General features: G+C 43.4%; 1 pseudogene; it reads left to right on the forward strand.

Annotated features, from left to right (window-relative positions):
- The window catches only part of LOC104673192, a 112422-nt pseudogene that overhangs the window by 19562 nt on the left and 65143 nt on the right, over window positions 1-27717 (forward strand).

Consider the following 27717-nt stretch of genomic DNA (forward strand, 5'->3'; position numbering starts at 1 on the left):
CTCCAACATTCTGAGATTCTTTAGATAGAATGCTCCCACAGAGCTGACACCCATCAGCTGCCTCTGTGAACCCGATTCCTGACATTTCCTCCTGCCACCTCGATGCATAACAAATGAGCATTTGTGTCACCTTCTCCTTCGCCACAATCCATGAACATTCAAAAGTTTTAAGTAGGAAGAGAATCAGAAGGAAATTATTCAGTGAGAACTGAGGAGTCTCAAAATGATGCAAAATCCTTTCACCCCCTTTTTACTTTAAAATCCTCTGCTAACAACAGTAGACTCTGCTCTTTCTTCAGACCTACTGTAAAGATGAAAAGGGGTGATACCTTTCCTCACCCATCACAAGGATCATGGCCAACACTCCTGTAACAAAAAACAGGTTAATAAGAGAAAAGTGTAGCAAATTTATTTACTCAAAATTGTACATGATACAGGAGACTCCAGAAATGAAGACCCAAAGACACGGAAAACTGTCTGTTTTTATGGTTAGGTTTTATGAAGAATGGACAACCATATAAGATGTGATTGGATAAAAAGGATGTTACCTAATAGTAATAGACTGTCAGGTTGGCAGGGACCTAGCAAGTCCTGTCTGTTTACATTCTTCTTGATCTCTCTGGGCAGCTTTTCTTCCTCCCAGGTATGGGGAAGGACCCTCTGGAATAAGGGTCCTCAAAGGACAAGAGAGAGAAAAAGAGTGATATTTCTAAGTTTTGACTCGCTATCACTTACTTTGGAGGAGAAAAAGGGGCAGGAGACAAGGAGAGCAGAAGGTCATAGAGAGACTTTGCTTCTGAGGCCTTCCAATCTCCTTTAGTTCAAAGTACTCAGCACGCCAAGGCACATACTTTGGGGTATCATTTTCTGAACCCCAACACTACCTTTCCTAGAAACAAAAAGACACTAAAAGTGAAAAGATCAGGCAAGGGAGGTAGCAGAAGCAAAGCTGCCTAATACTGCCACAATGGTGAGAATATATTCATTCATCCAAAGAGAAGCTACCAGGACTCAAGGACATTTAAAACACAGCCCTTGTTCTCCAGAAATCTTCAGATTCATCAATCATATTTCCAATCATGGGGCCAAATTGGAAAGAAGCAGTCAAGTGTTTCTTCTCTAGATGAATGTGAGGATGTATGAGATTTCACTGGTGGAGACGACAGCCTATAGGGGTGTCCTTTGTTATTGCCAAAATACCGCTAAACACTGGAATGAAAGATGTGAATCTCACCAAGAATTAGACCTTGAAGCACATGGCACAGAGATGAGCCAATTCACAATGGAAGGAAGTGTGCCAAGGTGGTGTGCTAAAGACACAGGAAGAATGGATGTAGGCAGTCAAAGCCAGCATCTCATCTTACCTTATACTATTTGCCCATTTAGAAGAGACTTGCTGAAGTTAGTCAAAGATGGCATAGATCTTATGCAGAACATTATCTGAAGACAGGCTATTGCTTATAATAGCAAGTAGAAAAATTAGGTGTGGTTTATTTAGGCCAGTTTTAGCATTTGCCTCAGATATCTCCTGTGGCATAACAAACCATTCCCAAACCTAATGGCTTAAAAAAAACCAGCCATTTTATTATACCTTATAAGACAATTTTGTGGCCAAAATTTGACTAAGACTCAGCTGGGCAATTCCCTTATTTCATATGACCTCAACTGAGATCACTTGGTGACCTCTCTAGTGGTATTCATGTGATTCCGATCTGGAATATCCAAGACAGTTTCACTCTATGTCTGGTGCCACAGTGATGCATGCAAAGCTGTGCCCAGCTGGGACTGTGAACAGGAGTACCCATGTGTGACTACTTCAGCATTGCAGTCTCAGAGTAATTGGACTTCTTACATGGTGGTTCAGGGTTCCAAGTGAAAGTATTCCAAGACATGGGAAGGAGACTATGACAGTGCCTTAAAGTCTGAGCCAAGATACTGCCACAGTATCACTTCCCCTGTATTCTATACACTCACAGAGTTGCCCATACTCAAGAGGAGGGGATCTGGATCCCACTTGTCAATGGAGGAATATCAAAGAATTTGCGACCATCTTAAACCACTACAGCATTAAAAAGGAGACTAGAGAACAGAGTACTATGCTATCCCACTGACAGGATGACTAATCCTCGGGCTTTCCCATGACTTTCAGGGCTAAAACCAGGACCATTCCAGGCAAACTGTATCAGTTGGTCATGCTATTTACTCAGCCCCATTCTAGATTCACCTTGACTTTGACAGACATGGACGCTGTATTATTCTGTTTTCACACTGCTATAAAGATGCTACCTGAGACTGGGTAATTTATGAAGAAAAGAGGTTTAATTGACTCAGTTTCACACAGCTGGGGAGGCCCCAGGAACCTTCATTCATGGCAGAAGGCAAAGGGGAAGCAAAGTACGTCTTATGCAGCATCAGGAGAGAGAGAGAGTGAAGGAGAACTGCCAAACACTTTTAACTCATCAGCTCTCGTGACCACTCCCTCTCTATCATGAGAACAGCATGGGGGAAACTGCCCCTATGATCTAATCACCTCTCATCAGGTCACTCCCTCCACATGTGGGGATTACAATTCAAGTGAGATTTGGGTGGGGACACAGAGCCAAACCATATCAGAGGCTCTTCCCATTATTGTTTTCTGGTGTCTTGTAGAAGATGTGTGTTTGTGTAGGTGTGTGGTTCAAGAAGACAGCTTAGAAAACAGCTTTCTGAGATTGATATAGGTACTTAAAAGTAATGAGGAGAAAATGCACCATAGTAGAAAATGGAAACTAAGGAAGTAATGTACCATGCTATTTTCCCCACAGTTACTATTAGAATCTAACATTTTAATCATTCTCACAAAGCTTGCATTTCACTTCCCCTTCTACTGACCCCTCCTTATCCACGTGTCCAGGGATGGATGAATATCTCAGTGTAACAGAAAAACAGAAAATGTAAGTTCAGATTCCTTCTTTGCCATACCTATTAATAATGTGACATTGAGCAAACCTCTCTGAATCCTTGTTCCCTCGCTTCAAAAGCAGGGATGATTTTATCTGCTTATCCATGTTTGATTGTTCATGTGCACATCAGATGAAAACTCATATATTTATTTAATATTTTTATCAATGAGTTGGGTATGAGCCCTGATGGCATAACAGAGCTTTTAGGCTATATGCAGCTTTAAATGGAATGCTAAACCAGATAATGCTCATAAATCCACAAATATTTTAACTGGCTGAACTGATGGGATAAATTTAATGAGATAAACTTAAACAGACAAAATTACAAATTTTGAACTTTAGTCTAAAAAGGAAAAAAAAAATCTGAAGTACAGAATGAGGAACATGGATTAGTAGCAACACATAGGAAAGGATTTGGGAGTTTTAGTTGCTGACGGTTGGGTGTGAGTCAAGAGTACCACGTGATGACCAAAAATAAAAGCCAAACTAGCCTTGGGATGATTAAAGCATGTCTAGAACTAGACCAAGAGGGGTGCTCATTGTCTTCTGAGCTCAAATGGAGGAGCCGTATTTGGAGTATGTATTCATTTAAAGATCTCACTCTTCAAAGGAATTAAAAACAACTGAAGCCTGCTCAGAGAAGAATGTACAAGATAGAATGAGAATCTGAAACTTGGAATAGCTTTAGTCTAAAGAACCAAAAACTACTGGATGACTGGATAGTCTTATTTATTTTTTTATTGAGACAGAGTCTTACTCTGTCAGCCAGGCTGGAATGCAGTGGCGTGATCTCGGCTTAGTGCAACCTCTACCTCCCGGGTTCAAGCAATTCTCCCATCCCAGCCTCCCAAGTAGAGTAGTGGGGACTACAGGTGTGTACCACCATGACCGGCTAATTTTTGTATTTTTAGTAGAGACAGGGTTTTGTCATGTTGGCCAGGTTGGTCTCGAACTCCTGACCTCAGGTGATCCACCTGCCCCGGCCTCCCAAGTGCTGGGACTACAGGGGTGAGCCACCGCACCCAGCCTGAACAGACTTCTTTAAGCGCACTATAAGTAGCAGATTGGGTCTTAGTCCCACGTGCAGAGAATTAAGGCCAAGGCATAGGAGTACCAGGGAAACAGATTTTAATTATTACGAATAAATATAAACTCCTACAGAGCTATGTCCATGTTGTTCAGGTGCTGTGAATGTCTCCACTAAAACTCATGTTAAAATTTAATTGTCATTGTAACAGTTTTAAAAGGTGGGGCTTTTGCCGGGCGCAGTGGCTCAAGCCGGTAATCCCAGCACTTTGGGAGGCCGAGAAAGGCGGATCACGAGGTCAGGAGATTGAGACCATCCTGGCTAACACGGTGAAACCCCGTCTCTACTAAAAAAAAATACAAAAAACTAGCCGGGTGAGGTTGCGGGCGCCTGTAGTCCCAGCTACTCGGGAGGCTGAGGTAGGAGAACGGCGTAAACTCGGGAGGCGGAGCTTGCAGTGAGCTAAGATCCGGTCACTGCACTCCAGACTGGGCGATAAAGAGAGACTCCGTCCCAAAAAAAAAAAAAAAAAAAAGGTGGGGCTTTTAAGAGATGACTAGGTCATGAGGGTTCTACGCTCATGAATAGATCACTACTCTGATCACAGAAGTGGGTTAGCTACCATGAGAGTGGGATCCTGATAAAAGAATGGGTTTGGCCCCCATTTGCTCTGTCTCAAGCACTCACTTTTGTTTTCTACCCTTCCACTATGGGATGACCCGCCAGCACTGTGTCCTTGGAACTTCCTAGTCTCCAAAACCGTGAGCTGAATAAACTTCGTTTTAAAAAATAAATTGGCTGGGTGCAGTGGCGCATGCCTGTAATCCCAGCACTTTGGGATGCCAAGGTGGGCAGATCACTTGAGGCTAGAAGTGCTAGACTAGCCTGACCCAACCCTATCTGTACTAAAAATACAAAAATTAGCAGGCATGGTGGCACGTGCCTGTAATCTCAGCTACCTAACAGACTGAGGCATAAGAGTCACTTGAATCCAGGAGGCAGAGGTTGCAGGGAGACAAGAGCAAGCCATCGCACTCCAGCCTGGGCGACAGAGTGAGACCCTGTCTGAAAACAAATAAAATAAAATGAAACAAAATACCATCTATGTGATAGCAGCAGAAAACAGACTAAGACAGAAAATTGATACGTAGAAGTGAGACCATTGCTATAACAATACCCAAAAATGTGGAAGCAGCTTCGGAACTAGGTAATGGGCAGAGGCTGTAAGAATTTGGGAGGCAGGCTAGAAAAACCTACATCGCTGTGAATGGAGCATTAAGAGTGATTGTAAAGAGGGATCAGAAGAAGACTAGGGAAAGTCTGAATCTTCTTAGAGATGACTTAAGTGGTCATGACCAAAATGTTGATAGAAATATGGACAGTAAAAGTAACTCTGACAAAGTCTCAGATGGAACTGAAGAACAGGATATTAAAAATTAGAGCAAAGGTCATTCTTGTTGTAAAGTATTAAAGAACTTGGCAGAACTCTATCCAAGCCCAAAATTGCTTTGTGGAAGGTTTGGAATTTAAGAGTGATGAACTAAGATATATGGCAGAAGAAATATCTGAATTGCAAAGCATTTAGGCTGCTGCTGCTGCCTGGCTACTTTTAACTGCTTATAGTAAGATGCTAGAAGAGAGAAATAATTTAAAGACAGAATTTATGACTAAAAGGGAAGCAGAGTGAAAAGATTTGGAAAATTCACAGCATGGCTATGTAAGGAACAGAAAAGTATGCATGGGTATGACCAAATGACTGTTTGCTACAGAGATTAGCATGGATAGAAGGAAGGCAGATGCTATTCATCAAGACGATGGGAGAAAGACTCTGAAGGCATTTCAGAGATCTTCAAGGCTGCCTTTCTTTCGCATCACGGGCCCAAAGCTCTAGTAGGGCAGAACGGTTTTGGGGAATGGGAACAGGGTACCCTCTGCAGGCTCACTGTCCAGGGCCACCTTGCTACTCAGCCCCCTGCACTCTGGCGTAGCACCCTTTGTCTGCCCCAGCTGTGGCTCAAATGGGCTCAAATATGACTCAACTCTCTGCTCTGAAAGACACACATGGTAAACCTTGGTAGTGTTCACATGGTGCTAATTCTGCAAGTGTGCAGAATGCAAGAGCTGTGAAGGCATGGCTTCCTCTATCTGGATGGCAAAGGATGCTGCAAACCACATGTGAAAACCTAGGCAGACACCTGCCACAGTCGAGTGTGGGAGTGGAGAGTCACAACAGAAAGCCCTTACTAGGGCAATACTCAGTGAAAGCATGTGGTTAGGGCCACCCCAAAGACCCCAGAACTGTAGAACTACTTGCATGCAATGCCAGCCTGGGATAGTTGCAGGCACAAGACTTCAACCCCTCCAGTGTGCCCAGGAAGTAGGACATGGAGTCAAAGGACTCCAGCTTTTTTTTTTTCTTGCCTCATGTGATCATATTCTCCAGCTTTAAAAATTAATGTCTGCCCTTTTGGGTTTTACACTTACTTAGGGCCTGTTACGCTTTTCTTTTTGCCTATTTCTTCCTTTGGGAATGGGAAGGTCTATCCTATGTCTGTCCCACCATTGTATTTTGGAAGTAGATACATTGTTGGGATTTCATAGGCTCAATAGCTGGCAGAATTTACCTTGGGGTAAATCATGCTTTGAGTCTGTATTAGTCTGTTTCACACTGCTGTAAATAAATACCTAAGACTGGGTAATTTATAAAGGCAAGATGTGTAATTGGCTCACAGTTCTGCATGGTTGGGGAAGCCTCAAGAAACTTACAATCATGGCAGAAGGCAAAGGGGAAGCAAACACCTCGTCCCAAGGCTGCAAGAGGGAGTGAATGCAAGAATGAGGAGGTGCCACACTTTAAAACCATCAGCTCTTGTAAGAACTCACTCACTGTCATGAGAACAGCATGGGGGAAATCAACCCCATGATCCACTTACCTCCACCTGGTTCCTCTCTTGACACATGGGGATTGCAACTAGAAATGAGATATGGGTGGGGACACAGAGCCAAACTATGTCAGAGTCTCATCTATATTTGATTTAATGAGACTCTGGAGTTTGGACTTTTGAGCTGATGCTGGAATAAGTTAACAATTTGGGGGCTGTTGGGATGGAGTGGATGTATTTTGCATGTGAGAAGGACATGAGTTTTAGGGGACCAGAGATAGAATGCTAGGGTCTGAATGTTCCAACCAAAACTCATGTTAAAATTTAACTCCCATTATAACAGTATTAAGAGACAGAGCCTTTAAGAGGTGGACTAATATCATTATTGGAGGGTGGGCTAGTTATCACAGGAATGAGCTCCTCATAAAAGGGAAAGTTAGGTCCCCATTTGCTGTCTCTGTCTCATTCACTAACTTCTACTTTCCACCCTTCTGCCATGGGATGACCCTCACCAGATGCCAGTGCCACACTCTTGAACTTAATAGCTCTAGAACTATGAGTTGAAAAAAACTTTCTTTTCTCTATAAATTACCCAGTCTGTGGTATTCAGCTATCATAATAGAAAATTGACTAACATAGCAGGCCATGGGACTTCCCTTGAAGCAGGGAATAGAATGAGAGCCCCTGTGCACTAAAGCACTAGAAGGATATGGCAGACCATATTTTCTAAAGACATCTATACCAATATGTATTCTATTTCATATATTTTTACAGTGTGATGTTTAGAGCTCAGGGAATAAGTTCCTGATAACAATGAGAGGAAGTGAGAAACAAGAGAGTCCATGTGGGGAGCAGGTAACACCTCAGTCAAGGACTTAGTCATGGGGAAGTGGTAACTCCAATTCCTGGGACCATGTTTGTGGAACAAATTATACATTATTGGAAAATAAGGGTAAAGACAACCAGCGTAAAGTCACAACTCTTGCTCTATGCTCTCCAAATCATGCATTATATCACGATTGATCCATTTACTGCAGTAACTTTTAATTATTTGTTCAATTGGACTGACTTTTAACTTCTAAAGAGTGAAGATCAAATATCTTCATGTCCCCAGTGATTAACATAGTGTCTGAAAGAGAGCAGCAACTCAGTATTTGTTTGATAAATAGGTAGATAGAGAAAATAACCGGTTGGCTGGCTAGCTCAGTGGATAAATGATGAATAGATAATAAATAATCGATGGGTGGATAATAATTCCTCTTGGATCTTGAAGGCTGGCAAGCCTACCATACAAGCATGGACTTGTTATTCTGGCACCTGGGTGACTTTCTTACAGTCCTCAAACTGAAGGAAATCTATTTTTTTAAAGCTTTTGGTTATCTCTTAATGATAACCTACCTAAAGGGCTTTGTCTTTTTTTTTTTTTTAATTCTCCATGAAACAGAACCCAAAACACAGGCATGTGCAAGTAACCTGGAGAGTTGCAGGTTGGAGAGTTGATCCCAGGAAGCGCTGGTAAAAGAGGGAAAAAGGAAGACAGGCAAGAGACAGGAGCCAATGAAAGATGCATTAATGAGTTTACTGCTTGGGAAACTATACTCAATCCTTGTGTGAATATCTGGGAAATAGTGTAGAAGACATCTCAAAGTTGGCTCATCCAAAAAGCAAGGGAGCTGGAGTATTTATCCACCAGCGCCCATCTCTCCCTGGGTGAGGGTTAACCTCATGAGAAGGTCAACTGCTAGCATGTCTGATCTGCCCACATGCAGGCAAAAAAAGTACCTGTGGCCAAAAAAGGAGAGTTGTGAGAGCTAGGAGCATGAAGCTATCCACCTATATTCAAAGTGAGTACTGAGGGCTTACTAGCAGGACCCTGACAACTTCCACTATAGGCTCCCTTCCACATAGACCTTAAGCCCTGCTCATGTGGTTTGGAGACAGAGACCATCAGGCCCCTGAGTTCCAGGACACACTCTAATTTGGGGCTGAGGGATATTTCCTGATAACAAAGGAGGTTTAAGTCAATCCTGTGTCACCTTCACTCTGTCTGATCCACTTGGGAACTATGGAGGCTACACAATTCCTGCTAGGTTTTTGAGCTTTATCCTACCCATACCCATGTACTTACACCTCAATGAATTCTTGTTATCCTATGTGTTGCTATAATGTTTGTTTTTAATCAAAATGCTGTTCATTAAAATCCTTTTGCTTTTGCAAGGTTGTCTTCTGCTTCACTCTTCTGTCTTTCAGAGTATTGACGAGACCTGGAAAGCTCTAACAGTGATAGAGGAACTGAGACTCAAGTACTGGAAATAACTTACAAAAGGTCACCTACCAAGATTAAAACAGAGCTAGGATTACAATTCAAGTCTCTAAGGCTTCTAGTTCAGAGGTTGACCAACTATACTGCCTGGGCCAAATCCAGTCCACTTCCTGGTTTTATAAACGAAAGTTTGATTAAGGCATTTGTTACATATTATAGAAGGTTTTTTTTGACACTACAATGGCAGAATGGAATAGCTGCAACAGAGACATTGCAGTGTTAAAAAAGTCTTCCAGTACCTGAGCCTCAGTTTCTTTATCACCGTTAGACCTTTCCAGGTCTCCTCAATGCTCTGAAAGACATCATGCCTGTCCTTACTTTAACTTCTAAATGCCCATCCATTCAAGCAAGAACATCCCTCAATAGTTGCATGGCTTTCTGTAAGGAGTGGGTAATTTTAGGTGTGTATCTTCCATGTTGGAGCCTGAGAAGTGGAGGCTAGATTGGAAAACACTAGACTTTAAGTCAGAAGATGTGAACTGGAGTCTCATCTCTGCCACTTAGTTGCATAATCTTGGACAACTCACTTAACCTTTCTATATCTTGGTTTTCTCATCCATAAAATGGGGAAAACTGCCTACTTTTATGGGTCACTGTGAAGTCTAAAGGAGAGAGGCTGTATGTGAGAGGACACTGTGACTGTGTGTAAAGTGAGACAAACTGCAAAATAATAGGATTAACAACAGCCTAGAACAGGGCAAACATTTTCTGTGAAGGACTAGATAGTGGTTTACATCCCGTTGAGAGGGAGAAGTCCACTATTTCTTCTACCCTACTATCCCTTGGTATCACGCTGTGTCCGGAATTGGTAGATTCTTGGTCTCACTCCAAGAATGAAGCCAAGGACCCTCGCGGTAAGTGTTACAGTTCTTAAACACAGTGTGCCCAGAGTTTGTTCCTTCAGACTTCAGATGTGTATGGAGCTTCTTCCTTCCGGTGGGTTTGTGGTCTGGCTGTCAGGAGTGAACTTGCAGACCTTCGTGGCGACTGTTACACCTCTTAAAAAGACAGTGCCTCTGGAGTTGTTCGTTCTTCCCGGTGGGTTCGTGGTCTTACCGGCTTCAGGAGTCAAGGTGCAGACCTTTGCAGTGAGTCTTACAGCTCATAAAGGAAGCGTAGACCCAAAGAGTGAGCACCACCAAGATTTACCGCAGAGCGAAAAGTTGCCGTTGGCTAGTTCTGGCAGCCTGCTTTTATTCCCTTATGTGACCCCCCCCCCACCCACATCCTGCTGATTGGTCTATTTTACAGAGAGCTGATTGGTCTATTTTACAGAGAGCTGATTGGTCCATTTTGACAGAGTGCTGATTGGTGCGTTTACAATCCTTGAGCTAGACAGAGTCACAGTGCTAGTTAGCTGGATACAGAGTACCAATTGGTGTATTTACAAACCCGGAGCTAGACACAGAGTGCTGATTGGTGTATTTACAAACCCTGAGCTAGACACAGGGTGCTGATTGGTGCATTTACAATCCTTGAGCTAGACACAGAGTGCTAGACAGAAAAGTTCTCCAAGTCCGCACTAGGTTAGCTAGATACAGAGTACTGACAGGCTTTTACAAACCTTGAGCTAAACACAGAGTGCTGATTGGTGCACATAGGATCCTCCAGCTAGATATAAAAGTTCTCCAAGTCCCCATCCAGTTCAAGAGCCCAGCTGGCTTCACCCAGTGGATGCTGCACCAGGGCTGCAGGTGGAGCTGACCGCCAGTCCCTAGCCACGCCTGCACTCCTCAGCCCTTGGGCTGTCCAAGGGACCGGGTGCCACAGAGAAGGGGGTGGCGCCCATGGGGGAGGCTCAGGCCGCCCAGGAGCCCACCACAGTGGGGGAGCTCAGACATGGCAGGCTGCAGGTCCTGAGCCCTCCCCTATTGGGAGGCAGCTAAGGCCTGGCGAGATTTTGAGTGCCGCACAGGTGGGCTGGCACTGCTGGGGGACCCAGTGCAACCTCCGCAGCTGCTGGCCTGGGTGCTAAGCCCCTTACTGCCCTGGGCTGGCGGCGCCGGCTGGCCGCTCTGTGTGCGGACCGCCAAGCCCGCGCCACCGGAACTCACACTGGCCCACGAGCGCAGCCTGGGTTCCCGCTGGCGCCTCTCCCTCCACACCTTCCTGCAAGCAGAGGGAGGAGGCTCCAGCCTCAGCCAGCCCAGAGAGGGGCTCCCACGGTGCCGTGGCGGGCTGAAGGGCTCCTCAAGCGCCACCAGAGTGGACGCCAAGGCCGGAGGCCGAGGAGGCTCTGAGAGTGAGTGTCACCTCTCAATGCCTTCTCTTAGTTTAACTCCTGACTACCCACTGTGGTGTTTTACATATACTTTTTCATCCAGGGTTCCTGGCTTATAGCTCCCATAACCTTTGTTATAGTCTTTTGTTATGATATTTGGTATGTTAGGCCTGAGGACACAGAATATCTCTGACCGTTTTTCACCTTCCCCTAAGGAGGACTCCAATCTTCCCTGATCTTTCTGAGTGTGAATCATAAGACCCTCATTCCAGAAAGGGTCCTGCCCCATACCCTGGGAGAAGGAATGTTGACATCATGAAGCTTCCATAAAAACCTAAAAAAACAAGAATTGAAGGCAGCTTCCAGATAGCCAAACGTGTGGAGGTTCCTCCTGGAGGGTGGCATGCCCTGGGAGGGCATGAAAGCTCTGCGCTCCTTTACCTGTACCTCACCTTATGTGTCTCTTCATTGTATTCGTTGTAATATCCTTTATAATCAATCAGTAAATGTAAGTAAATGTTTCCCTGAGTTCTGTGAGCTGCTCAAGCAAATTAATCAAACCCAGAGAGAGGGTCATGGGAATCCCGACTTAAAGCCATCTTGCAGGAGCGAGAATGAGCCACAACCCTGTGGGATCTGACACTGTCTCCAGGTAGATTATGTGGGAATTGAATTGGAGGACACCCAGTTGTTGTCTGCTGCTTGATATGTGGGCCAAAATCCCCACATTTAGTCACAAAAGTCTTCTGTGTTGATTGTTGTGGTGTGAGAGCAGAGGAAATACATGGTTGGAGTTGTTTTGAAATACCCATTCTGCCAAGCACCTTGTTCAACAGACTCATGACTTTCTGTGTGGCTTGAATAATATTAGATATATGGCCCTTACGTTTTCTTTTTACCTTCAACCCAAACAGATAGCTCTGCAAGATAAATTATAAGAATTCGGGACCATGCTTAGGTGCTGCAACAGTGTCAGATTCCTTTAATGTTTTCTAAATGCTTTCTCTAAATTTCTGTATTTCTCTCATTGCAGACTAGTAACTAGCAATCTGTGACCCCACACCAATCCACACCTTGAGTGGCACTACAGGAGATACCCCTTCTTTATTTTTCAAGGTGTGCTGGTTTCATTTTGTATGCTCCATGCTCTGTTCCACTCCACCGTCTCAGTACATGCCCTGATTGCTTCTGTATTTCTATGTGTGAAGCAGAATTGAGACTTCATTGTAGCATTGTTAAGGTTTTGATTCCCTCCATAAGCTCTGCCTATCAAAAATGCTGGCTCTCTACCTGTTCTCTCAGGAATGGCTGTCCTGTGCCAGGCTCTCTCTCTTCTTCTCTGTGCACTCTGCCTACATTTAGGTGGCATCTGTCACTTAGCCAGAGCAAAGGGAGAGTCTGTTTACCATCTATGTGATAGGAGTGTCACTTCCTCATTGAGATCTAAGCTGAAAATAGATTTCCCCACTGGGCAGAAACACGGTAGACACTACCTGCATCCTATCATTGAGACAGGAGAGTTTTCTGGACCCCTTCATGGGACTTGTGACAGGGGTGTGGCACATTTGCTGCCATGTGCTCAAACCCCTTATGGGATTGGAGTATGCAGGTAAGCAGGTGCAGGAGCCAGGGCAAGTGCTTTTGGGCTCCAGCCCCATGGCAGTGTCTAGGGGTGTTACAATGCTCTTTTAGCTCGCTGTCTGGGGATGGCTTAAGTATTAAACAGCTCAGTGTGACGGCCTTTCTGGGTTCCTGTACCCAGTACGTCTCAAATTCTTGTCCAATGTCCAGGAAGAATCAGGTCACATGGACTTGAAGGATGGAGAATATGAGGATTTTATTGAGTGTTGGAGGTGACTCTCAGCAGGATGGGTAGCTGGAAAGGGGATGGAGTGGGAAGATGATCTTCCCCTGGAGTTTGGCCATCTTGCGGTTGATCTCTCCGACTGTTGTCAGCCAGACTCCTCTCAACCCTCAGACGCTTCCTCTCTTCTCTCCTTCTCTGCTGCACCACTCTGCTGCTCTTCCACTCTGCCACCCTTCTGCTTGTGCAACCTGGGGTTTGAGGTTTATATGGACACAGGAAAGGGGAGTGTGGCAGGCAAAAAGGCACCATTTGGGTGCAAAAACAGAAATGCCTGTTCTCCTTTAGGGTCGCAGGTCCAGGCATGAGGGTGGAGCTCTCACCAGGGACCCCACTCTCCTGCCTCCTGTCCGTATCATCATCCCCCTGGGAAACACTTCTCCTCACTGCTGTCCTCTGCCTCCAGATATAAAGCCCTACTTGACTGATTTCATTTCTAGTTGATCATATCATACTGAATACCGAGTAACTAGAACATTCATTGAATGACAGCTGCCTTGCCAGAAAGCCTAGTCGTTCCCATTGATTCAAACCTCCCTTAAAGCTACTAAGAATAGGTGCATAGGCATTTTCTTAACAAGAAGAGATAGGTGCATATTTTAAACTATATACCAATTTAATCTGAAGTGTTAGTTGCTAAAATACACTGTGAAGTAACATTTTTAAATGAATAAAATTTTAGCCTTTACTCCCAGTTTGTGTTTAGACTTTGATGACTACATTTCTCTAGAAGACAAATTATTTTGGGAACAGTTTGGGAATAGAATTGGCTTCAGTTGAAATTAAAGATTGTCACCATCAGACATTTTGCCTCTACACCCTTTCATCTCCTACTTTTAGCTTCCATGATGTGTTCATTTTCCTATATTTCAAAAGCAAGAGGTGCCAACCTTGACAAAGGTGGAGGGCACAGGGGAAAGGGAAGGAGCTTCCAATCCGAAGGAAATTCATTATCATGTAAACGTTATTTCAAATACTTGGAAAGAAAGTGTTCATTTTTGATTACAGATAAGTTTTTTAAAGATTAAAAATACAGGCCGGGCGCGGTGGCTCAGGCCTGTAATCCCAGCACTTTGGGAGGCCGAGACGGGCGGATCACGAGGTCAGGAGATCGAGACCATCCTGGCTTACACGGTGAAACCCTGTCTCTACTAAAAAATCCAAAAATCTAGCTGGGCAAGGTGGTGGGCGCCTGTAGTCCCAGCTACTCCGGAGGCTGAGGCAGGAGAATGGCGTGAACCCGGGAGGCGGAGCTTGCAGTAAGCTGAGATCCGGCCACTGCACTCCAGCCTGGGCGACTTTTAAAAGATGCAAGACACTCTTATTAAATTAAAATGTTGGGCAAATGCCAAAAAAGTATTGTGGTTTGAGAAGTCTGACATATCTTAAGATTCTGTTTCCTAAATCCATCGAAGTCCCATATCCCAGGAAAACTGAGACAGCTTTTCAGAAAACTAAAATCTCCAAAGCACGACATGCTGTAAGCTTCTGGGCCATCACTGGAATTCAGGGTATTCCAAAGATTGTCCTCCTTCTTCTTGGCCTCCCTCCTTCCTGTTGATTCTAGCAGCTGATATTTAAATATCAGGACAAGAAATAACACTGTTTTCCCCCAGCTGTTTTTAAAAAAAGAACTATTGAACCCAGACATGATTGTTATTGCACAGCCCCAATGTGTGACTGACACTTTTTAAGAAGTTACTTTTTTCTTTCAAAACACAAGGGTGACAATTCCTACATAAAATTAATCCTCTGTCAACTGGGAAACACAATCACTCTAATGTTTTAGCACACTACTCTTACAAGAAAGAGGCAATTGAAAAGAAAACCAGCTAATGTTGAGCACATTTGTTTAAGGGAACTTTTAGGCTGATTCCAGAGTCCCACAGTTTCCACATGATTGCTTTCTTGTTCCGCATTTGTGGTTTTGGTCAGTGCTGATCAATAGTTATAATACTGACTCTCAGGCACATTAGCCTTCCTTTGACCATCTAAGAAGAGTAAATATTACTTGATGCATTGTCCTTACTAAGGCAGGAAATAATTAGACTGGAATGTTTTAGTAAGACTTTTAATACCGTTCAAACCTTCATTGTAACTAATTCAGGAAGCTAGAATCCATATTCTTTGAGTACTCTAGTTAAACTATTACCTCATTTGTAAAATGAGAGAGTTCTATTAGAAAGTTCATTCATTTACGTTATTAAGTGTCTAATTTGTGCCAAATACTATGTTTGACACTGGAAATATAGGCATGAACAAAACCAAGTCCCTGCACTTATACAACATATAGATTAATCAGATATAAAGTAAATCATTACATAAATAAGTTATAGTGGTAATTGTGGTAGGTGCTACAAAGAGAAAGTATGAGATGTCATGAAAAAATATTATGTGGACAGAGAGCTTAATCTAGGATTCTTAAATCTCAGCAGTGACAGCATGTGCAAAGCCATTGAGGTGGGTTAGAGCCCACACTTTAGAGAAAATGAAAGTAGAAAAACAGAGATAAAACAATATAAATGAGAAACCAGAGATGAGCCCAGGGACCAAGCAGTTAAATCATCAGAGCCTTGTGGAGCATAACAGTGAGCTCATACTTTATCCAAACAGCAATGGGAAACTGCCTGAGACTCTTCTTCATCCCCCAATAGTGATTCTATCCTTCTTCCTTTGGCAATAGAACCCCTGATTCTAGGAAGGCACACGGCGCCCAAGATGAAAACTACATTTCCTGAACTCCCGTGTGAATGAGTTCTGGCCAATGAAGTGCAAGCAGAAACAGTGGAAGCAACTTCTAGGAAGTATTTTTAAAGAAGAGAGTGTATTCTTCATTTTTTCACCAAGTGAGAATTCTGACAAGATGGCAGGAGTTTCAGCAGCCACCTTAGACCATGAGGTAGAAGCCACTTTCCGAGGATAGCAGTGCTAGAAGGTGAAAGAAACCTGAGTGCCTGTCATCATGGGGCCATATCAGTCCTGGAGATAGACCTCTGGGCTTCCTCAATAGGAGAAAAAATTATACTGAATTACACTTTTGTTCAAGTCACTTATTTTAAGCTTCCTCTCAGTCTCTGCTAAGCTTATTCTTAATTAATATTGAACTCAGTTCTTAAAAATAGAGTTTAAAGAAAGGTCTTTCATGATGGGATTATCTCTTAAACCCACAAATTTCTTTTATGACATGGCTGAATATATTTAATATATGAAACAAAACCTGAGAAAAACCTATTTGCTTGTTCATTTGTTTCTTTTTAAGATTTAATGGATATTTATTTTCAGTGTTCCTTTTTTCAATATTTATGTGCTTATATTCTATTTTGTTTTTTAAATTCTGGGGTACATGTGTAGGATGTGCGGGTTTGTAACATAGGTAAACGTGTGCCATGGTGGTTTGCTGCACCTATCACCCATCACCTAGGTATTAAGCCCAGCATGAATTAGCTCTTTTCCCTAATGCTCTCCTCCCTTCCACTCCCCTCCCCTGACAGGCCCCAGTGTGTGTTGTTCTCCTCCCTGTGTCCATGTGTTGTTAATTCGTTTCTTTATCCACTTATTCATTCAGCACCTATTATATGTAAAGTACTTGTTTTAAGTATTGCAGAGGACAACGCTCACAATTTGAGGCCTGCCCTAAATGGATTCACTATTTAGAAACAAAGAAAGTAGTCATTAGTAAGATGCAAATGGCCAACGAAGATAGTTAAGGCAAAGCTGATGTTAGGAAACTTTATGGAGGTAATAAACCATAATACATAGAGTTTAAGAGAGCATATAAAACCATATAGCCTAAGCCTATATAATGCCTCCAATCCAATTCAGAAACTATCTAAACTAACACTCGAAGGCATGAAGTTTCAGCACAGCAAGAAGCTTTAGAGAGAGCTAACATTTGTCCAATTCAATAATTAATAGGATTCTGCTGACCCGAGCAAACCACTCAGGCAAAGTAAATAGGCAAAGATCATTTCTTTCTTTGAAATCAGGGATTAACGAAGAACACTCATCCAAGCACTGGGCTTCAAACACCTGCTAATGAAATCAGCTTTACCACTGTTGTTGCCAAAGCTAGACCTTAATCATGAGTTTATCATAGTTGTGAAGATCTTAAGAATTAATGCTGCAGATTTACATGGGAGGAATTTGATCCTGTGTCTAGAAGTACAGTTGAAGAACCAAATGCCTCAGCAAACAATCCTTTGAGACCATTTAGGAGGACATAACAGCTGAAGAAGGAGGCATGTAGAAGTTTGGGTGCTACAAAATCTTGGGGCAAACAGCAGTCAAGGGAGGAAAGGGCTATTTTTGAGCACCTCTGTGCTAGGGATTGTGTAGGGATATAGAAATGCCTATTTAATATTTATAACATCTCTGCAAGATTCTCATGTATCTCCTATCACAGGTAAAGAAACTGAGGCTAAAGAAGACATGATTTGACCCAATCATGGAATGAAGCCGCAGCTAGACTGTGAAACAGGTTCTGCCTTTTAAGGCAGGCTACCTGAAACTCTGTGGGAGATGGTGTCTTCATCTGTAAATTGGAGGAGAGGTGTTAGCAGATGGTCTCCAAGAGTATTTCCCTCATAAAAGCTAAACTACGGGTCTCTACCTGACAACCAACAAACCCGTTGCTGTGTCTTGGGGGAACCTTCCAGTCCCAGTAACAGTACACTCTTTCCTTTGTACTAAATTTACAAATTTAGCATAATAAACCAACTCTCTCTATAGCTATTCTTCATGTGATGTGAAAACACCTTAAGATATATGGAAACTAGCACTCTCAAACACAATGGTGCACACTATGAAAAAGAAAATGAAACAAATTACAAGATCAACACTTAAAAATTTTGATTCCGTGATTTTATTTGATGATAAGTCATGTCTGTCTTGTTTATAACTGTGGATGTAAGGAGTTAGTGTAGCAGCTCTGCTCCATGAAGCTCTTGAGGGCCTGAGACCCACCCAGGTCAGTGCTCTATCTTCCCTGTGATGTGGCTCTTGTCTTCATAGTCAAAGATAGGGAATAGAACTTCAGAAATAATATCTGCATCCCAGGCATGAGGATGACAGAAAAAGAAGAGGAAAAGAATGTGTACAAGCAGCCACATTGTACTGGTGTTTACATCTCATTGGCCAGAATTTAGTCACAGGGCCATGTGTTCCTGCAACACAGACTATGAAATATATTCCTTATTCTGGGCAGCCATATAATCTGCTATAAGTCTGAGGCTTTATTATAAAGGAAGAAGTAGAGAATAGATACTGGTAATAACCAGCAGTCTCTGCCAGTAAGTAAAAAAGGGACAGTGAAGTTTGTATATTATCATGTGACATGTGAAGAAGAGGATATATGCAGACGTGCCTTTTTTATTGCACTGTGCTATATTGCACTTCACAGACACTGCATTTTTTTTAAAAAAATGGGAGGTTTGTGGGAACCCTGTATTCGGCACCATTTTTCTAACAGCATGTGCTTACTTCCTGTCTCTGTCACGTTTTGGTGCTTCCTGCAATATTCCAAGCTTTCATTATTGTTACACCTATTATGATGATCTGTAATCAGTGATCTTTCATGTTACGTTGTAATTGTTTTGGTACACCACAAATCACATCTATACAGGACGGTGAACTTAATCAATAAATGTGTGTGTTCCGACTGCTCCACCTGTGCCTGGACAAAATGGGTCCGGCTGCTTTGTCTCATGGTCTAATTAACGAGATGTGGACAGACTGGGAAAGAAGAGGGTTTACTTCTGTAACTGGCTACAGGGAGAAGGTCAGGGACATTCACCAGACCCCTCAAAATTACGAGTTTTTCTTCAGGCCTTATATACATTCAAGCTATATACCTACATGTGGATGTGCACCTGCCGTTAGGAGTCTTTCACTCAATCTAATCTTTAACAGGGTCTGGGGTCTGGAAAGTTTCTTTAGAGCCTTGGAAAAATTACCTAAGTGGGCCCTTGTACAAGGTATGTGTAAAACTGCCTTCATTATTTTATCAGGGTTTAAGGTCTGAGAAAATCCAGGTGGGGTCTTAATGGGTTTGTCTTCACATTTCAGCCCTTGTATTAAGGCACCAGTTTCTCCAACTACTAATGTTTAATTTACACATTCATCAGAATTATAGTATAGGGTTAGTGGAAACTGACTGTTCTGGTTGCTAATGGAGACCTGGCCTGCCACAGTCCCCACAATTTGTGCATGATTCCTATCATGTCAGTTACTTTTTAAAGCATTGATTCATTAAAGATTAGTACAAAAGTGTAAACTATAACATAGCAGACTAAAGGGAAATGGGCGACGTAGTCTCTCTGGCTACTTCCTGCTGAATAGGGTAGTCGTCAGGGGGTGTTAGAGTGGAAGATGTCTCTTTGGCGCTGGTAATGCTCCTGACTTAGGGGGCTCAAGGGCAGTTCCTGTTGAAAGATAATCGAATGAGTTTGGGGAATGTGTTGGAAAAACGTGCGACAAAAATATAATCCGCAACACAGTGCTATGCCTATGCCCCAGAGGGTGGCAAGGACAATGAGGATTTTCTGCCACCAGGAAAGTCTTCCACTAAACTGAGATGCTATCCAGTCATGGAGCGACAGTGCAGAGCTGGAGATGGCTTGGATTTGCCGACGCATATCCTCTAAGGTCAAGGAAATGTTTCCAGAGTTACTGGGAATATACACACAACATTCTGTTTTGATGAGGGCACAGGTTCCTCCTTCAGCTGCAGTTAAAATATCTAGGGCCATTCTGTTTTATAAGACGGCCTTGTGCATATAATACACTTCAGCATTCATGAGAGAAATACTTTGGAGGCTGTCATTTAGGGCCCGTTGGGTAAAATTGGCTAGAGCCTCTATGTGCTGTACTACAGTTCCTAAACCTACTGAGGGCATAAAGATTGTGGGTAGGTGATCATTCCTGTGAACAGTGGCCCTAGTCCATCGGTCAACCATGTGTGGAAGATAAGGATAGACTTCCATGGTTTTTACCCAGCGTCCTTGTGCCCAGGGAATACCTAGAGTGCAGCGTCCTAACCAACCTGAGGGAAGCCAAGGCCATAGGTTTGGGCCACAGAGCCACTGGGTTCCGTTGGGAGCATACCAGTTCAAGCCAGGTTGCCGAGACCAGTCTGTGGCAAACAGGTCCCTTTGCTGTAACACTATAGTGTGTCAGCACTCTCCAGGTGGAATCCATCCCATAACACGAGTTGTGTTTGGCCAGTTATCAAGGGAGTGATTTCTTTGCTCCCAGCATAAGGGAGCTATCTGGCTTAAGTGTCCCTTAGTGGCTGTCAGCCAAATGTACCCATCCCATATCTGGAGAAACCCATTTCTATATTGAGTGTTCTGAGGTCTGAAAGTCTGGACCAACACCCTGGTATCCAACAAGGGGGTGGCAAAGGCTGTTACTTTATCCCTTGTCTCATTTACTGAGAATGGTTTATCATGCCCCAGCTCATTTAAAGTTTTATTTATAGGCCACTCTGAGATGTTTTGTCTAGTTACCCCAGTCATCTGTACCCCTGTCCATTGTTTAAGATTCCCTAAAAAGCTTTGTAAAAAAATCCAGTCTTTCCCTTGTAGTGGGGAGACCCACCAAGGCAGCTCCGTGGTGTTAGCAATGGGTAACGAACCAAAGACCCAGTAAGGGTCTCCTTGTTGTAAGGCATCTGCATAACTGTGTGCCCATTGTAGGAAAACGTTAGAGGTAGAGGCATTAACAACAAAAGGAGCAGAAAGGAAAAATATGATAAGGGAAAATCTTGTCATTTGTTGAACAGAAATCTTAGGCCTTCCAGGGATTCCATCTCCCACTCGGCAGCCTTGGTGTCCTCTGTCGTGGATGGATATTTCTTCTTGCAGGAACTTTTCCACCCATGTGTAGTGGATCCATGGCTTGACATCCACCAGTTTCAGTGCCGAACTGGTGCTTAGCAGCTCGTTGTAGGTCCCTTTGTATTTCTCCTGCAGCTGGGGAGCGGAGTCTCTTTCTATTCTTTTAACAGCACTTGATCACCAGGCTGGAATGTGGGGCACAGCTCTGCAGAGTTCACACCGCTCCTGTCGAAAGCAAATTGATGCAAAACATTAAGAGTTTGTTCCAAGTGAGTAATACAGTTTTTAATAGTTAACGCCCTGTTAAGGGGTGCCTCGGTAACCCGAGATGGATCAGCAGCAAAGGATCTCCCAAATATAATTTTGTAAAGACTTAATCCTGCTTCTGGAGGTTACCCTTAACCAGAGTAGTGCAATGCCCAGTACCTGAGTTCACTTTAACTGGGTTTCCCAGCACAGTTTGGCAATGATTGTTTTCAGTGTTAAATTCATTCTTTCAGTCTGTCCGGAAGATTGAGGTCTCCACACTGAGTGTAGTTTCCATTATATTCCAAGTGACTTATTTACTTACTGAGTTATGTCAGATGTGAATGAGGGCCCCTGAATTTTGTCCAGAAGCCCGTACTGAGGTATGATTTCCTTTAAGAAAACTTCGATTACTTCAGTTGCTCATTCTGTGTGCCTCTACCCAGCTGGAGAAGGTGTCTACTAGAACTAAGAGGTATTTGTGTCCTCCACGGGAGGGTGGCATTTGAGGAAAGTCTATTTGCCGATTTTCCAGTGGGGTATTTTCCTCTGTCTTGATGTCTGGGTTGTCCTCAACTGTGGTTGTTAGGTTCATTTCTAGCACACAGATAACAGTGCTGGACTGTATTTTCCACATTAGCTTTTAGCCCTTTCCCTCTCTAATGCCGCTGTATGAAGGCTAACGAACAGTCTCGCCCACAGTGTGTGCTGTCATGGATATACTTTAATATTGGATGGACAAGATGAGCCGGTATCCAAATTAGGCCCTTGTTATTTACTTTCCATCCTTCCTTATTTAAAGCGAATCCCTTGCTTTCGGCACTTTTCTCATCCGAGGATTATATTGGGACCTAAAGGCTGTTAAATCTATTTGAGGAATTAGAGGTGTCTGGAATTCAATGCTGGTGCTGGCTAAGTGCCAGGCAGTGTGGTCTGCAAAGGCATTCCCTTTGCTATTTTGGAATCGCTGTGTTGACGGCCAAGAGAATGCATTATGGCAACCACCTGTGGAGCCTTTATTGCTTCTAGTAATTCTGGTACTTGTGTGGCATATTTAATTTCAGTATTGACAGACTTCAGTAGTCTCCTCTTCTCCCAAATGGCCCTATAAGCATGGACTATCATGAATGCATATTTAGAGTTAGCGTAGATGTGGTGTTTCTACCTTGGGACAACTGCAGGGCTCTCGTAAGGGCAATTTGCTCTGCCTTCTGTGTAGAGGTTCCTACGTAAAGTCCTTGCCTCTACTACCTCTCAAGAGGTCGCCACAGCATATACAGCATTCTTTCTTCCATTGGTTACCAGGCTGCTCCAATCTGTGAACAATGTCCAATCTACATGCAGTGGGGCTATATTCTTTAAATCAAGGACGGCTGGAAAATACTTGATCAATAACTTCTAAACAATTATGCATAGGTTATTTTGGTTCTTTGGTAGGAGGAAGTAAAGTAGCTGGGTTCAGGGCTCTGGTGGTTTGTAATTTCACTGTGGAGTCATCTAAAAATGGCCTGGCATTTGCCTAACCTACTGCTGTCAGCCAATAGTCTTCCTTTTGTTCCAGTAGCACCAGCACTTGGCGAGGCACATAGACTGTGACAGGCTGTCCCAAAGTTAGCTTCTCAGCTTCCTTTAACAGCAGGCAGGTGGCAGAGCATACCCTTAAACAAGCGGGGGCCAGCCTTTGGCCACAGTCACCAGCTGCTTAGAAAAGTAAGCTACTGGCTGTAATATTTTTCCTAACTTTTGGGTGAGGACCCCGAGTGCCAGACCCAGTCTCTCATGATCGTACAGTTGAAAGAACTAGTGAGGATTTGGAAGCCCCAAGACTGGGACAGAAATTAACTTACATTCAGTTATTTGAATGCGTGCTGGTGTTTTACTTCCCAGTTGAAGGGATCCTTGTCAGCCCCTTTCAACAGTTCATCTAGTGGCTTTGCTTGCAGTCCATAGTTAGGAATCCAAATGTGACAAAACCCTGCCATACCCAGAAATCCTCTCAGCTGTCTTCTGACAGAGGGTGTGGTGATAGCGCACTTCACCTTTCCACCATCAAGGCTCTGGTTCCCTTCTGCAAGAGAAACCCTTAGTACCCCACAGTTTTTCTGCATATTTGAACCTTTTAACTTGAAACTTTGTACCCACAGGTGGCTAAGTGATTTGGCGTTTTAGTGGTATTATTTTGACATCCCCATTCACAGGGGCTAGATATTAGTAAATCATCCAGGAATTGTAACAACACCCCCGTTTTCCAGTTGTAAACTTCTTGAGTCTTGAGCCAAGCCTTCTCTGAATATAGTCAGAGAGTTTTTAAACCCATGTGGGAACACAATCCAATAATACTGAAACTGCGTTGTGGCTTCAGGATCTGTCCATTCAAAGACATGCAGCAATTGACTTTCTATGTGTGCAAGTATGCAAAATAAAGCATCCTTTAAATCTAATACTGTAAACCATTCATGATCTCCAGGAAGAGAAATAAACACAGTACATGAGTTAGCTACAGTGAGATGTACGTCTTCTACAATGTCATTAATTGTACCTAAATCTTATACAAGTCAAAATTTGTGTGAGTGAGGCTTTTTCACCAGCAAAATTGGAGTGTTGTAAGGAGACAGATGGGGTGATATTAGGCCATATTACAAGAACTGGACCAGGACTGGTTGAATGCCTTCTAATGCTTCTCTTTTTAAGGTGTATTGTTTCTTCTGGACTGGCTAGGCTCCTTCTTTAAGTTTAATTTTCGCTGGGTCCACACTGATGTGAAGCCCAAATCTCTGAGCTTACCTTGTCGAGGATTTCCTGTGAAATAGTCCCTGTTTTAGAGTTGGAAGCCTCTGAGTCTGTTAGGAGCGCCTGCAGCTGAAACCCATGTTCTAGAGGCACTTGGGAGACACATCTTGTGTTTGTCGGGATTATGGACAATCTGAGCTTGCAGCTTACATAGCAGGTCTCTGCCAAGTAAAGGGACTGGGAACTCTGGCACATAAGGGAATTTATGAGTATTAATTCATTGCCCACTTTACAAGAGAGGGGACACAGGAACCATTCCGATCTTAGTTCTCTGTTTATCCCAACCACATTAACAGAAGTATTAGAAAGTCCAGTTATTGGGGTGTTAACCGCTGAATAAGGAGTGCCAATGTTGATTAAGAAATTCACTTTTTGTTTCTGTACTGTCAGTTTTACCCCAGGCTCCTGTGGGGAGATTTTAATATCAGATAGGGTTGGAGCTGCTGGGGGCCTTGGGCACTTCAATCTTCCTTGAATTCATTTCCAGGCTTAACTGCCATCAGTGATTTTGGTTCACTCTGGCTTAATTTTGGACAACCTTGTTCCAATGTCCCATTTCCCAGCAGCAAGAACATTGATCCTTTCTATTTTTTCCTCTCCATTTTTGGAGTCCCTTTCCTTTTGGATTTCCTTTTGGATTTCTTCCTGTTATGGCTAGAACCTGTGTTGCCTGTCACAGGTTTTTAAATTCCTGGTTTCTCTGCTATTGTAAACCTTTAAAGCAACATCAATCAATTGGGAGGCATTCATCCTAATGGCCCCTTCTATCTTTTGGAACTTTTTCCTGATATCAGGGGCACTTTGTCCTAGAAAAGTCATATTAACCATATTGATGTTTTTAGGATCTTGTAGGGGTCTGTGTATTTTCTGAACATCTGACAAATATGCTGCATGAACTCAGAGGGATCCTTGTTAGGTTTTTGTTGGAGCTGCTGTACATTGTTTAAGCTCTTAGGTTTAGGCATCCCTGATATCATGCCTTTTGTTTGTTTGTTTGAGACGGAGTTTCACTCTTGTTGCCCAGGCTGGAGTGCGACGGCACGATCTCGGTTCACTGCAACCTCCGCCTTCCAGGTTCAAGTGATTCTCCTGCCTCAGCCTCCTGAATAGCTGGGATTACAGGCATGCACCACCACACCCAGCTAATTTTGTATTTTTAGTAGAGACAAGGTTTCTCCATGTTGGTTAGGCTGATCTCGAAATCCTGACCTCAGGTGATCCACCCGCCTTGGCCTCCCAAAGTGCTGGGATTACAGGCATGAGCCACCATGCCAAGCCGATTTCATGACTTTTATTATGCATCTCCTGTAGTGTTCCAAGTGAACCATGCCAGCCCCATTGGCCTCATTAGAGTCCCAATTTGGGTCCATAGAGAGGATTGCCCTATCAGAATCTGGAGTATCATCTAGGTCCTCATCAGGAAGGTGTTGCACTTCCTCCTTTGCTTTGTCTGAAACTAGCTGGCACTCATCTGCGGTGAGCATAATATTCAGGAGGGCTTGCGCACCTGCCCATGTGATACAGTGAGTAGCAAATAGAGTGGTACATAATTGCGTCATTTTCTGGGGGTCCTCTCTATATGAAGGATTAGATTTTTTCCAATTTAACAAGTTGAATGTGGAAAAAGGATTGTAGGCCCAATAATATCCGGCCAGAGCTCCTTGCTTGATTAACCCCTACTGGGTATTGTCATAGTGGAAATTGCCCTGCTCCAGGGTCGGTGACTCCCCCAAATTAGTACTTTGCCTAGTTCCAGACGGAGACACTAATTCTGTGGCTTCCCTATATTCTGGGGGCAGTAACTCTTCTTTTACTTGCCCTAGCACTGGGGCAGTAGCTACTATGGGGTTAAGAGCATTTATTAGCTGTTGGGTTTCTGAGTCCTTTCTTCCTCCCCTTGGGAGTCAGAACACACCTTAGCAGTGTATTGTACCATTAACTGATTCCCTTCTTTCTTAACATCCTAATCATACAGTAATATGAATGCCAGGACATATGGCATTTCCCCTCATTTTCCCGACCTTTGACAGAATAGTTCTGAGAGATGGTGTGAAAGTTCGAGATCCCACAAACTGGCCACCTTTCTTCAGACTCCAAAACATACATTGGCCAAGCTATGTTACAGTAAAAGATTAATTTATTTGTAGTCATGGGTGGATAACCATCTTGTTTCCAATCTGCCAGAATTCTCCCTAGGGGGCCATGGGCAGGAACAGAGACAGTGTTTCCCATCCTGAGTGCTCAAAACTTAACAGATACCAGACACACAAAAACAGATTCTCACAGCCAAATGTAAATATATTTCAAACAAATGCAAAGTAGATGTACAAATTAGCCCTATTGTCTCCTTAACGGTACCAAGTGAATGGCTTTGCAAGCCCTGATAAGGAAGACAATAGACTCCCTGCTTATGATCCAGTTTTACTCACCCCTTCAGGGTCCTAGCCCTTCTTCTACCACAGTAGCAAGGGGATGGGTGGTCCTTGTGCCTGGGGAAAGTCCTCAGAAGTGTCCTCAGGACAAACTGTACCTAGCGGCTGCTGGGAGTCTCCCAAAGACCATCAGGTCACAAGCCTCTAGTTACTGAGGACACTCTGTCCCAGTGGAGCTGCCAGATTTTGTATCTGGATAAAACTGAGATCTGGCTGGTTGGTCTTATGGTCCAATTAATGAGATGCAGATGACCTGGGAAAGAAGAGCATTTATTTCTGTAAGCAGCCACAGGGAGAAGGTCAGGGAAGTTCATCAGATCTACTCAAAGTTAGAAGTTTTTCTTTCAGTGCTTATATACATTCAAGTTATATGTCTATGTGTGGGTTTGCACCTACCAGCAAGAGTGTTTCATTCAATCTAATCTTGAACTATGTTCTAGGGCCTGGAAAGTTTCTTTAGAACCCTGGAAAAATTACTTAATCTTAAGTGGGCCCTGGTACAAGGGGTGTGTAAGAATGCCTTCATCAGCCAGAAGTGGTGGCTCACGCCTGTCATCCCACACTTTGGGAGGCCAAGGTGGGCGGGTCACCTGAGGTCAGGAGTTCGAGACCAGCCTGACCAACATGGAGAAACCCCGTTTCTACTAAAAATACAAAATTAGCTGGGCATGGTAGCACATGCCTGTAATCCAAACTACTCAGGACGCTAAGACTGGAGAATCGCTCGAACCCAGGAGACATAGTTTGCAGTGAGCAGAGATCACACCATTGCACTCCAGCCTGGACAACAAGAGCGAAACTCTATCTCAAAAACAAAAACAAAAGAAGAATGCCTTCATCATTTTGTCAGGCTTTAAGGTCTGAGAAAGCCCAGGTGGGGTCTTGATGGGTTTGTTTTTACATTTCAGCCTTTGTACTAAGACAGCAGTTTCCCTAATTCCTAATGTTTAACTTATACATTCATCAGAATTATAGTAAAGGATTAGTCAAAACTGACTGTTCTGGTTGCTAATGAAGACCTGGCCTGCCACACACCCACGGGCCATTTCCCCTGTGTGTGTCTTGCTCTCTTTCTCCCTCCTTAGGCCTCTCTATTCCCTGAGACACAACATTGAAATTAGTCCAGTTAATAACCCTGCAATGACCTCTAAGTGC

This window comes from Rhinopithecus roxellana, chromosome 1, assembly GCF_007565055.1.
Source record: "Rhinopithecus roxellana isolate Shanxi Qingling chromosome 1, ASM756505v1, whole genome shotgun sequence".
NCBI lineage: Eukaryota > Metazoa > Chordata > Mammalia > Primates > Cercopithecidae > Rhinopithecus > Rhinopithecus roxellana.